Source organism: Scomber scombrus, chromosome 7, assembly GCF_963691925.1.
Source record: "Scomber scombrus chromosome 7, fScoSco1.1, whole genome shotgun sequence".
Classification (NCBI taxonomy): domain Eukaryota; kingdom Metazoa; phylum Chordata; class Actinopteri; order Scombriformes; family Scombridae; genus Scomber; species Scomber scombrus.
The window spans coordinates 1,633,707-1,641,991 of record NC_084976.1 but is presented as its reverse complement, the minus strand read 5'-3'; the positions used below and the strand labels follow the sequence as shown (position 1 = coordinate 1,641,991).

At 44.5% G+C, this 8,285-nt stretch overlaps 10 non-coding genes across 10 annotated transcripts; all 10 read left to right on the top strand.

Annotated features, from left to right (window-relative positions):
- The first annotated feature begins 372 nt into the window (after nt 1–372).
- Nucleotides 373–444, top strand: trnap-ugg (transfer RNA proline (anticodon UGG)). The gene has a single exon. It is a non-coding gene; the product is annotated as a tRNA-Pro (tRNA).
- Nucleotides 445–2,041: 1,597 nt separating this feature from the next.
- trnap-ugg (transfer RNA proline (anticodon UGG)) lies at nt 2,042–2,113 on the top strand. Its single transcript has one exon. It is a non-coding gene; the product is annotated as a tRNA-Pro (tRNA).
- Nucleotides 2,114–2,457: 344 nt separating this feature from the next.
- Nucleotides 2,458–2,529, top strand: trnap-ugg (transfer RNA proline (anticodon UGG)). Its single transcript has one exon. It is a non-coding gene; the product is annotated as a tRNA-Pro (tRNA).
- Nucleotides 2,530–2,875: 346 nt separating this feature from the next.
- Nucleotides 2,876–2,947, top strand: trnap-cgg (transfer RNA proline (anticodon CGG)). Its single transcript has one exon. It is a non-coding gene; the product is annotated as a tRNA-Pro (tRNA).
- A 1,177-nt stretch (nt 2,948–4,124) lies between these two features.
- trnap-ugg (transfer RNA proline (anticodon UGG)) lies at nt 4,125–4,196 on the top strand. Its single transcript has one exon. It is a non-coding gene; the product is annotated as a tRNA-Pro (tRNA).
- Nucleotides 4,197–4,944: 748 nt separating this feature from the next.
- Nucleotides 4,945–5,016, top strand: trnap-ugg (transfer RNA proline (anticodon UGG)). Its single transcript has one exon. It is a non-coding gene; the product is annotated as a tRNA-Pro (tRNA).
- A 328-nt stretch (nt 5,017–5,344) lies between these two features.
- On the top strand, nt 5,345–5,416 carry trnap-ugg (transfer RNA proline (anticodon UGG)). The gene has a single exon. It is a non-coding gene; the product is annotated as a tRNA-Pro (tRNA).
- Nucleotides 5,417–5,762: 346 nt separating this feature from the next.
- Nucleotides 5,763–5,834, top strand: trnap-cgg (transfer RNA proline (anticodon CGG)). The gene has a single exon. It is a non-coding gene; the product is annotated as a tRNA-Pro (tRNA).
- A 1,177-nt stretch (nt 5,835–7,011) lies between these two features.
- trnap-ugg (transfer RNA proline (anticodon UGG)) lies at nt 7,012–7,083 on the top strand. Its single transcript has one exon. It is a non-coding gene; the product is annotated as a tRNA-Pro (tRNA).
- A 785-nt stretch (nt 7,084–7,868) lies between these two features.
- trnap-cgg (transfer RNA proline (anticodon CGG)) lies at nt 7,869–7,940 on the top strand. Its single transcript has one exon. It is a non-coding gene; the product is annotated as a tRNA-Pro (tRNA).
- The last annotated feature ends 345 nt before the right edge of the window (nt 7,941–8,285 follow it).

Genomic DNA, 8,285 nt, shown 5'->3' with positions numbered 1-8,285 from the left:
GGTCCCGGGCTTCATTCACGCACGAGCCCCAGTGGTAGGAGCGTGGCTCCTTCTGTTCAGTTGTCTGACTAACTTTGGAACTGTTGTGAAAATAAGCAATACTGACAAGAAGTTGAAAATTCAACCACTTCACCTACGTGTTGAAAGAAGGGCTGCTTATCCAGTCTCTTCTCACAAGATCTCATAAGGCAGAGTTGTCTAAAATTTGTGGACCATGGACGTGCTGCACATTTTTTTGAGTTCCAGACAATAATTACAAAGCCAGAACCAACAAGGAAGACATAAAAGAGTCAAGGTAAAATGCGGTCAAGTTAGATGCAGACATGAATAGCATTCACTGGAGGGGGAAATTCCAGATGTCACATTTTTCATGGCTCGTTGGTCTAGGGGTATGATTCTCGCTTTGGGTGCGAGAGGTCCCGGGTTCAAATCCCGGACGAGCCCGCAGGGCAGTAGAGTTACTCCTTCTAGTCAGTTGTCTGATTAACTTCGGAACTGTTGTGAAGCTAAAAAATTGAAAATTCAACAACTTCACCTTCATGTTGAGGGAAAGGCTGATCATCCAGTCTCTTCTCAGGTTGTAATAAGGCAGAGGTGTCTAAAAAATGTGTGGACCATGGACGTGCTGCACATTTTTTTGAGTTCCAGACAATAATTACAAAGCCAGAACCAACAAGGAAGACATAAAAGAGTCAAGGCAAAACCCACAGGTCAAATAATGCGGTCAAGCTAGATGCAGACGTGAATAGCATTCACTGGAGGGGGAAATCCCAGATGCGATGTTTTTCGTGGCTCGTTGGTCTAGGGGTATGATTCTCGCTTAGGGTGCGAGAGGTCCCGGGTTCAAATCCCGGACGAGCCCGCAGGGCAGGAAAGTTACTCCTTCTAGTCAGTTGTCTGATTAACTTCGGAACTGTTGTGAAGATAACCAATATTGACAAGAAGTTAAAAATTCAACCACTTCACCTACGTGTTGAAAGAAAGGCTGCTTATCCAGTCTCTTCTCACAAGATTTCATAAGGCAGAGTTGTCCAAAATTTGTGGACCATGGACGTGCTGCACATTTTTTTAAGTTCCAGACAATAATTACAAAGCCAGAACCAACAAGGAAGACATAAAGGAGTCAAGGCAAAACCCACAGGTCGAATAATGCGGTCAAGCTAGATGCAGACATGAATACCATTCACTGGACGGGGAAATCCCAGATGCTATGTTTTTCGTGGCTCGTTGGTCTAGGGGTATGATTCTCGCTTAGGGTGCGAGAGGTCCCGGGTTCAAATCCCGGACGAACCCGCAGGGCAGGAGAGTTACTCCTTCTAGTCAGTTGTCTGATTAACTTCGGAACTGTTGTGAAGCTAAAAAATTGAAAATTCAACAACTTCACCTTCATGTTTAGGGAAAGGCTGATCATCCAGTCTCTTCTCAGGTTGTAATAAGGCAGAGGTGTCTAAAAAATGTGTGGACCATGGATGTGCTGCACATTTTTTTGAGTTCCAGACAATAATTACAAAGCCAGAACCAACAAGGAAGACATAAAAGAGTCAAGGCAAAACCCACAGGTCAAATAATGCGGTCAAGCTAGATGCAGACGTGAATAGCATTCACTGGAGGGGGAAATCCCAGATGCGATGTTTTTCGTGACTCGTTGATCTAGGGGTATGATTCTCGCTTAGGGTGCAAGAGGTCCCGGGTTCAAATCCCGGACGAGCCCGCAGGGCAGGAGAGGTACTCCTTCTAGTCAGTTGTCTGATTAACTTCAAAACTGTTGTGAAGCTAAAAAATTGAAAATTCAACAACTTCACCTTCATGTTGAAGGAAAGGCTGATCGTCCAGTCTCTTCTCAGGTTGTAATAAGGCAGAGGCGTCTAAAAAATTTGTGGACCAAAGACGTGCTGCACATTTTTTTGAGTTCCAGACAATAATTACAAAGCCAGAACCAACAAGGAAGACATAAAAGAGTGAAGGTAAAATGCGGTCAAGTTAGATGCAGACATGAATAGCATTCACTGGATGGGGAAATTCCAGATGTCATATTTTTCATGGCTCGTTGGTCTAGGGGTATGATTCTCGCTTTGGGTGCGAGAGGTCCCGGGTTCAAATCCCGGACGAGCCCGCAGGGCAGTAGAGTTACTCCTTCTAGTCAGTTGTCTGATTAACTTCGGAACTGTTGTGAAGCTAAAAAATTGAAAATTCAACAACTTCACCTTCATGTAGAGGGAAAGGCTGATCATCCAGTCTCTTCTCAGGTTGTAATAAGGCAGAGGTGTCTAAAATTTGTGGACCATGGATGTGCTGCACATTTTTTTGAGTTCCAGACAATAATTACAAAGCCAGAACCAACAAGGCAGACATAAAAGAGTCAAGGTAAAACCCACAGGTCGAAAAATGCGGTCAAGTTAGATGCAGACATGAATAGCATTCACTCGAAGGGGAAATTCCAGATGTCACATTTTTCATGGCTCGTTGGTCTAGAGGTATGATTCTCGCTTTGGGTGCGAGAGGTCCCGGGTTCAAATCCCGGACGAGCCCGCAGGGCAGTAGAGTTACTCCTTCTAGTCAGTTGTCTGATTAACTTCGGAACTGTTGTGAAGCTAAAGAATTGAAAATTCAACAACTTCACCTTCATGTTGAGGGAAAGGCTGATCATCCAGTCTCTTCTCAGATTGTAATAAGGCAGAGGTGTCTAAAAAATGCGTGGACCATGGACGTGCTGCACATTCTTTTAAGTTCCAGACAATAATTACAAAGCCAGAACCAACAAGGAAGACATAAAAGAGTAAAGGCAAAACCCACAGGTCAAATAATGCGGTCAAGCGAGATGCAGACGTGAATACCATTCGCTGGAGGGGGAAATCCCAGATGTCACGTTTTTCATGGCTCGTTGGTCTAGGGGTATGATTCTCGCTTCGGGTGCGAGAGGTCCCGGGTTCAAATCCCGGACGAGCCCACAGGGCAGGAGAGTTACTCCTTCTAGTCAGTTGTCTGATTAACTTCGGAACTGTTGTAAAGCTAAAAAAATTGAAATTCAAACACTTCACCTACATGTTGAAGGATAGGCTGCTAATCCAGTCTCTTCTCAGGTTGTAATAAGGCAGAGGTGTCTAAAATTTGTGGACCATGGACGTGCTGCACATTTTTTTGAGTTCCAGACAATAATTACAAAGCCAGAACCAACAAGGAAGACATAAAAGAGTCAAGGCAAAACCCACAGGTCAAATAATGCGGTCAAGCTAGATGCAGACGTGAATAGCATTCACTGGAGGGGGAAATCCCAGATGCGATGTTTTTCGTGGCTCGTTGGTCTAGGGGTATGATTCTCGCTTAGGGTGCGAGAGGTCCCGGGTTCAAATCCCGGACGAGCCCGCAGGGCAGGAAAGTTACTCCTTCTAGTCAGTTGTCTGATTAACTTCGGAACTGTTGTGAAGATAACCAATATTGACAAGAAGTTAAAAATTCAACCACTTCACCTACGTGTTGAAAGAAAGGCTGCTTATCCAGTCTCTTCTCACAAGATTTCATAAGGCAGAGTTGTCCAAAATTTGTGGACCATGGACGTGCTGCACATTTTTTTAAGTTCCAGACAATAATTACAAAGCCAGAACCAACAAGGAAGACATAAAGGAGTCAAGGCAAAACCCACAGGTCGAATAATGCGGTCAAGCTAGATGCAGACATGAATACCATTCACTGGACGGGGAAATCCCAGATGCTATGTTTTTCGTGGCTCGTTGGTCTAGGGGTATGATTCTCGCTTAGGGTGCGAGAGGTCCCGGGTTCAAATCCCGGACGAGCCCGCAGGGCAGGAGAGTTACTCCTTCTAGTCAGTTGTCTGATTAACTTCGGAACTGTTGTGAAGCTAAAAAATTGAAAATTCAACAACTTCACCTTCATGTTGAAGGAAAGGCTGATCGTCCAGTCTCTTCTCAGGTTGTAATAAGGCAGAGGCGTCTAAAAAACTTGTGGACCAAGGACGTGCTGCACATTTTTTTGAGTTCCAGACAATAATTACAAAGCCAGAACCAACAAGGAAGACATAAAAGAGTCAAGGTAAAATGCGGTCAAGTTAGATGCAGACATGAATAGCATTCACTGGAGGGGGAAATTCCAGATGTCACATTTTTCATGGCTCGTTGGTCTAGGGGTATGATTCTCGCTTTGGGTGCGAGAGGTCCCGGGTTCAAATCCCGGACGAGCCCGCAGGGCAGTAGAGTTACTCCTTCTAGTCAGTTGTCTGATTAACTTCGGAACTGTTGTGAAGCTAAAAAATTGAAAATTCAACAACTTCACCTTCATGTTTAGGGAAAGGCTGATCATCCAGTCTCTTCTCAGGTTGTAATAAGGCAGAGGTGTCTAAAAAATGTGTGGACCATGGATGTGCTGCACATTTTTTTGAGTTCCAGACAATAATTACAAAGCCAGAACCAACAAGGAAGACATAAAAGAGTCAAGGCAAAACCCACAGGTCAAATAATGCGGTCAAGCTAGATGCAGACGTGAATAGCATTCACTGGAGGGGGAAATCCCAGATGCGATGTTTTTCGTGACTCGTTGATCTAGGGGTATGATTCTCGCTTAGGGTGCAAGAGGTCCCGGGTTCAAATCCCGGACGAGCCCGCAGGGCAGGAGAGGTACTCCTTCTAGTCAGTTGTCTGATTAACTTCAAAACTGTTGTGAAGCTAAAAAATTGAAAATTCAACAACTTCACCTTCATGTTGAAGGAAAGGCTGATCGTCCAGTCTCTTCTCAGGTTGTAATAAGGCAGAGGCGTCTAAAAAATTTGTGGACCAAAGACGTGCTGCACATTTTTTTGAGTTCCAGACAATAATTACAAAGCCAGAACCAACAAGGAAGACATAAAAGAGTGAAGGTAAAATGCGGTCAAGTTAGATGCAGACATGAATAGCATTCACTGGATGGGGAAATTCCAGATGTCATATTTTTCATGGCTCGTTGGTCTAGGGGTATGATTCTCGCTTTGGGTGCGAGAGGTCCCGGGTTCAAATCCCGGACGAGCCCGCAGGGCAGTAGAGTTACTCCTTCTAGTCAGTTGTCTGATTAACTTCGGAACTGTTGTGAAGCTAAAAAATTGAAAATTCAACAACTTCACCTTCATGTAGAGGGAAAGGCTGATCATCCAGTCTCTTCTCAGGTTGTAATAAGGCAGAGGTGTCTAAAATTTGTGGACCATGGATGTGCTGCACATTTTTTTGAGTTCCAGACAATAATTACAAAGCCAGAACCAACAAGGAAGACATAAAAGAGTGAAGGTAAAATGCGGTCAAGTTAGATGCAGACATGAATAGCATTCACTGGAAGGGGAAATTCCAGATGTCACATTTTTCATGGCTCGTTGGTCTAGAGGTATGATTCTCGCTTTGGGTGCGAGAGGTCCCGGGTTCAAATCCCGGACGAGCCCGCAGGGCAGTAGAGTTACTCCTTCTAGTCAGTTGTCTGATTAACTTCGGAACTGTTGTGAAGCTAAAGAATTGAAAATTCAACAACTTCACCTTCATGTTGAGGGAAAGGCTGATCATCCAGTCTCTTCTCAGATTGTAATAAGGCAGAGGTGTCTAAAAAATGCGTGGACCATGGACGTGCTGCACATTCTTTTAAGTTCCAGACAATAATTACAAAGCCAGAACCAACAAGGAAGACATAAAAAAGTAAAGGCAAAACCCACAGGTCAAATAATGCGGTCAAGCGAGATGCAGACGTGAATACCATTCGCTGGAGGGGGAAATCCCAGATGTCACGTTTTTCATGGCTCGTTGGTCTAGGGGTATGATTCTCGCTTCGGGTGCGAGAGGTCCCGGGTTCAAATCCCGGACGAGCCCACAGGGCAGGAGAGTTACTCCTTCTAGTCAGTTGTCTGATTAACTTCGGAACTGTTGTAAAGCTAAAAAAATTGAAATTCAAACACTTCACCTACATGTTGAAGGATAGGCTGCTAATCCAGTCTCTTCTCAGGTTGTAATAAGGCAGAGGTGTCTAAAATTTGTGGACCATGGACGTGCTGCACATTTTTTTGAGTTCCAGACAATAATTACAAAGCCAGAACCAACAAGGAAGACATAAAAGAGTCAAGGCAAAACCCACAGGTCAAATAATGCGGTCAAGCTAGATGCAGACGTGAATAGCATTCACTGGAGGGGGAAATCCCAGATGCGATGTTTTTCGTGGCTCGTTGGTCTAGGGGTATGATTCTCGCTTAGGGTGCGAGAGGTCCAGGGTTCAAATCCCGGACGAGCCCGCAGGGCAGGAAAGTTACTCCTTCTAGTCAGTTGTCTGATTAACTTCGGAACTGTTGTGAAGATAACCAATATTGACAAGAAGTTAAAAATTCAACCACTTCACCTACGTGTTGAAAGAAAGGCTGCTTATCCAGTCTCTTCTCACAAGATTTCATAAGGCAGAGTTGTCCAAAATTTGTGGACCATGGACGTGCTGCACATTTTTTTAAGTTCCAGACAATAATTACAAAGCCAGAACCAACAAGGAAGACATAAAGGAGTCAAGGCAAAACCCACAGGTCGAATAATGCGGTCAAGCTAGATGCAGACATGAATACCATTCACTGGACGGGGAAATCCCAGATGCTATGTTTTTCGTGGCTCGTTGGTCTAGGGGTATGATTCTCGCTTAGGGTGCGAGAGGTCCCGGGTTCAAATCCCGGACGAGCCCGCAGGGCAGGAGAGTTACTCCTTCTAGTCAGTTGTCTGATTAACTTCGGAACTGTTGTGAAGCTAAAAAATTGAAAATTCAACAACTTCACCTTCATGTTGAAGGAAAGGCTGATCGTCCAGTCTCTTCTCAGGTTGTAATAAGGCAGAGGCGTCTAAAAAACTTGTGGACCAAGGACGTGCTGCACATTTTTTTGAGTTCCAGACAATAATTACAAAGCCAGAACCAACAAGGAAGACATAAAAGAGTCAAGGTAAAATGCGGTCAAGTTAGATGCAGACATGAATAGCATTCACTGGAGGGGGAAATTCCAGATGTCACATTTTTCATGGCTCGTTGGTCTAGGGGTATGATTCTCGCTTTGGGTGCGAGAGGTCCCGGGTTCAAATCCCGGACGAGCCCGCAGGGCAGTAGAGTTACTCCTTCTAGTCAGTTGTCTGATTAACTTCGGAACTGTTGTGAAGCTAAAAAATTGAAAATTCAACAACTTCACCTTCATGTTTAGGGAAAGGCTGATCATCCAGTCTCTTCTCAGGTTGTAATAAGGCAGAGGTGTCTAAAAAATGTGTGGACCATGGATGTGCTGCACATTTTTTTGAGTTCCAGACAATAATTACAAAGCCAGAACCAACAAGGAAGACATAAAAGAGTCAAGGCAAAACCCACAGGTCAAATAATGCGGTCAAGCTAGATGCAGACGTGAATAGCATTCACTGGAGGGGGAAATCCCAGATGCGATGTTTTTCGTGGCTCGTTGGTCTAGGGGTATGATTCTCGCTTAGGGTGCAAGAGGTCCCGGGTTCAAATCCCGGACGAGCCCACAGGGCAGGAGAGTTACTCCTTCTAGTCAGTTGTCTGATTAACTTCGGAACTGTTGTGAAGATAAGCAATATTGACAATAAGTTGAAAATTCAACCACTCCACCTACATGTTGAATGAAAGGCTATTCATCCAGTCTCTTCTCACAATACCTCAGGGTCTCGGAAGGCAGAGGTGTCCAAAATCTGTGGACCATGGATGTGCTGCACATTTTTTTGAGTTCCAGACAATAATTACAAAGCCAGAACCAACAAGGAAGACATAAAAGAGTCAAGGCAAAACCCACAGGTCAAATAATGCGGTCAAGCGAGATGCAGACGTGAATACCATTCACTGGAGGGGGAAATCCCAGATGTCACGTTTTTCATGGCTCGTTGGTCTAGGGGTATGATTCTCGCTTCGGGTGCGAGAGGTCCCGGGTTCAAATCCCGGACGAGCCCACAGGGCAGGAGAGTTACTCCTTCTAGTCAGTTGTCTGATTAACTTCGGAACTGTTGTAAAGCTAAAAAAAATGAAAATTCAACAACTTCACCTACATGTTGAAGGATAGGCTGCTAATCCAGTCTCTTCTCAGGTTGTAATAAGGCAGAGGCGTCTAAAAAATGTGTGGACCATGGCCGTGCTGCACATTTTTTTGAGTTCCAGACAATAATTACAAAGCCAGAACCAACAAGGAAGACATAAAAGAGTCAAGGTAAAACAAACAGGACGAAACATGCGGTCAAGCTAGATGCAGACATGAATAGCATTCACTGGAGGGGGAAATCCCAGATGCGATGTTTTTC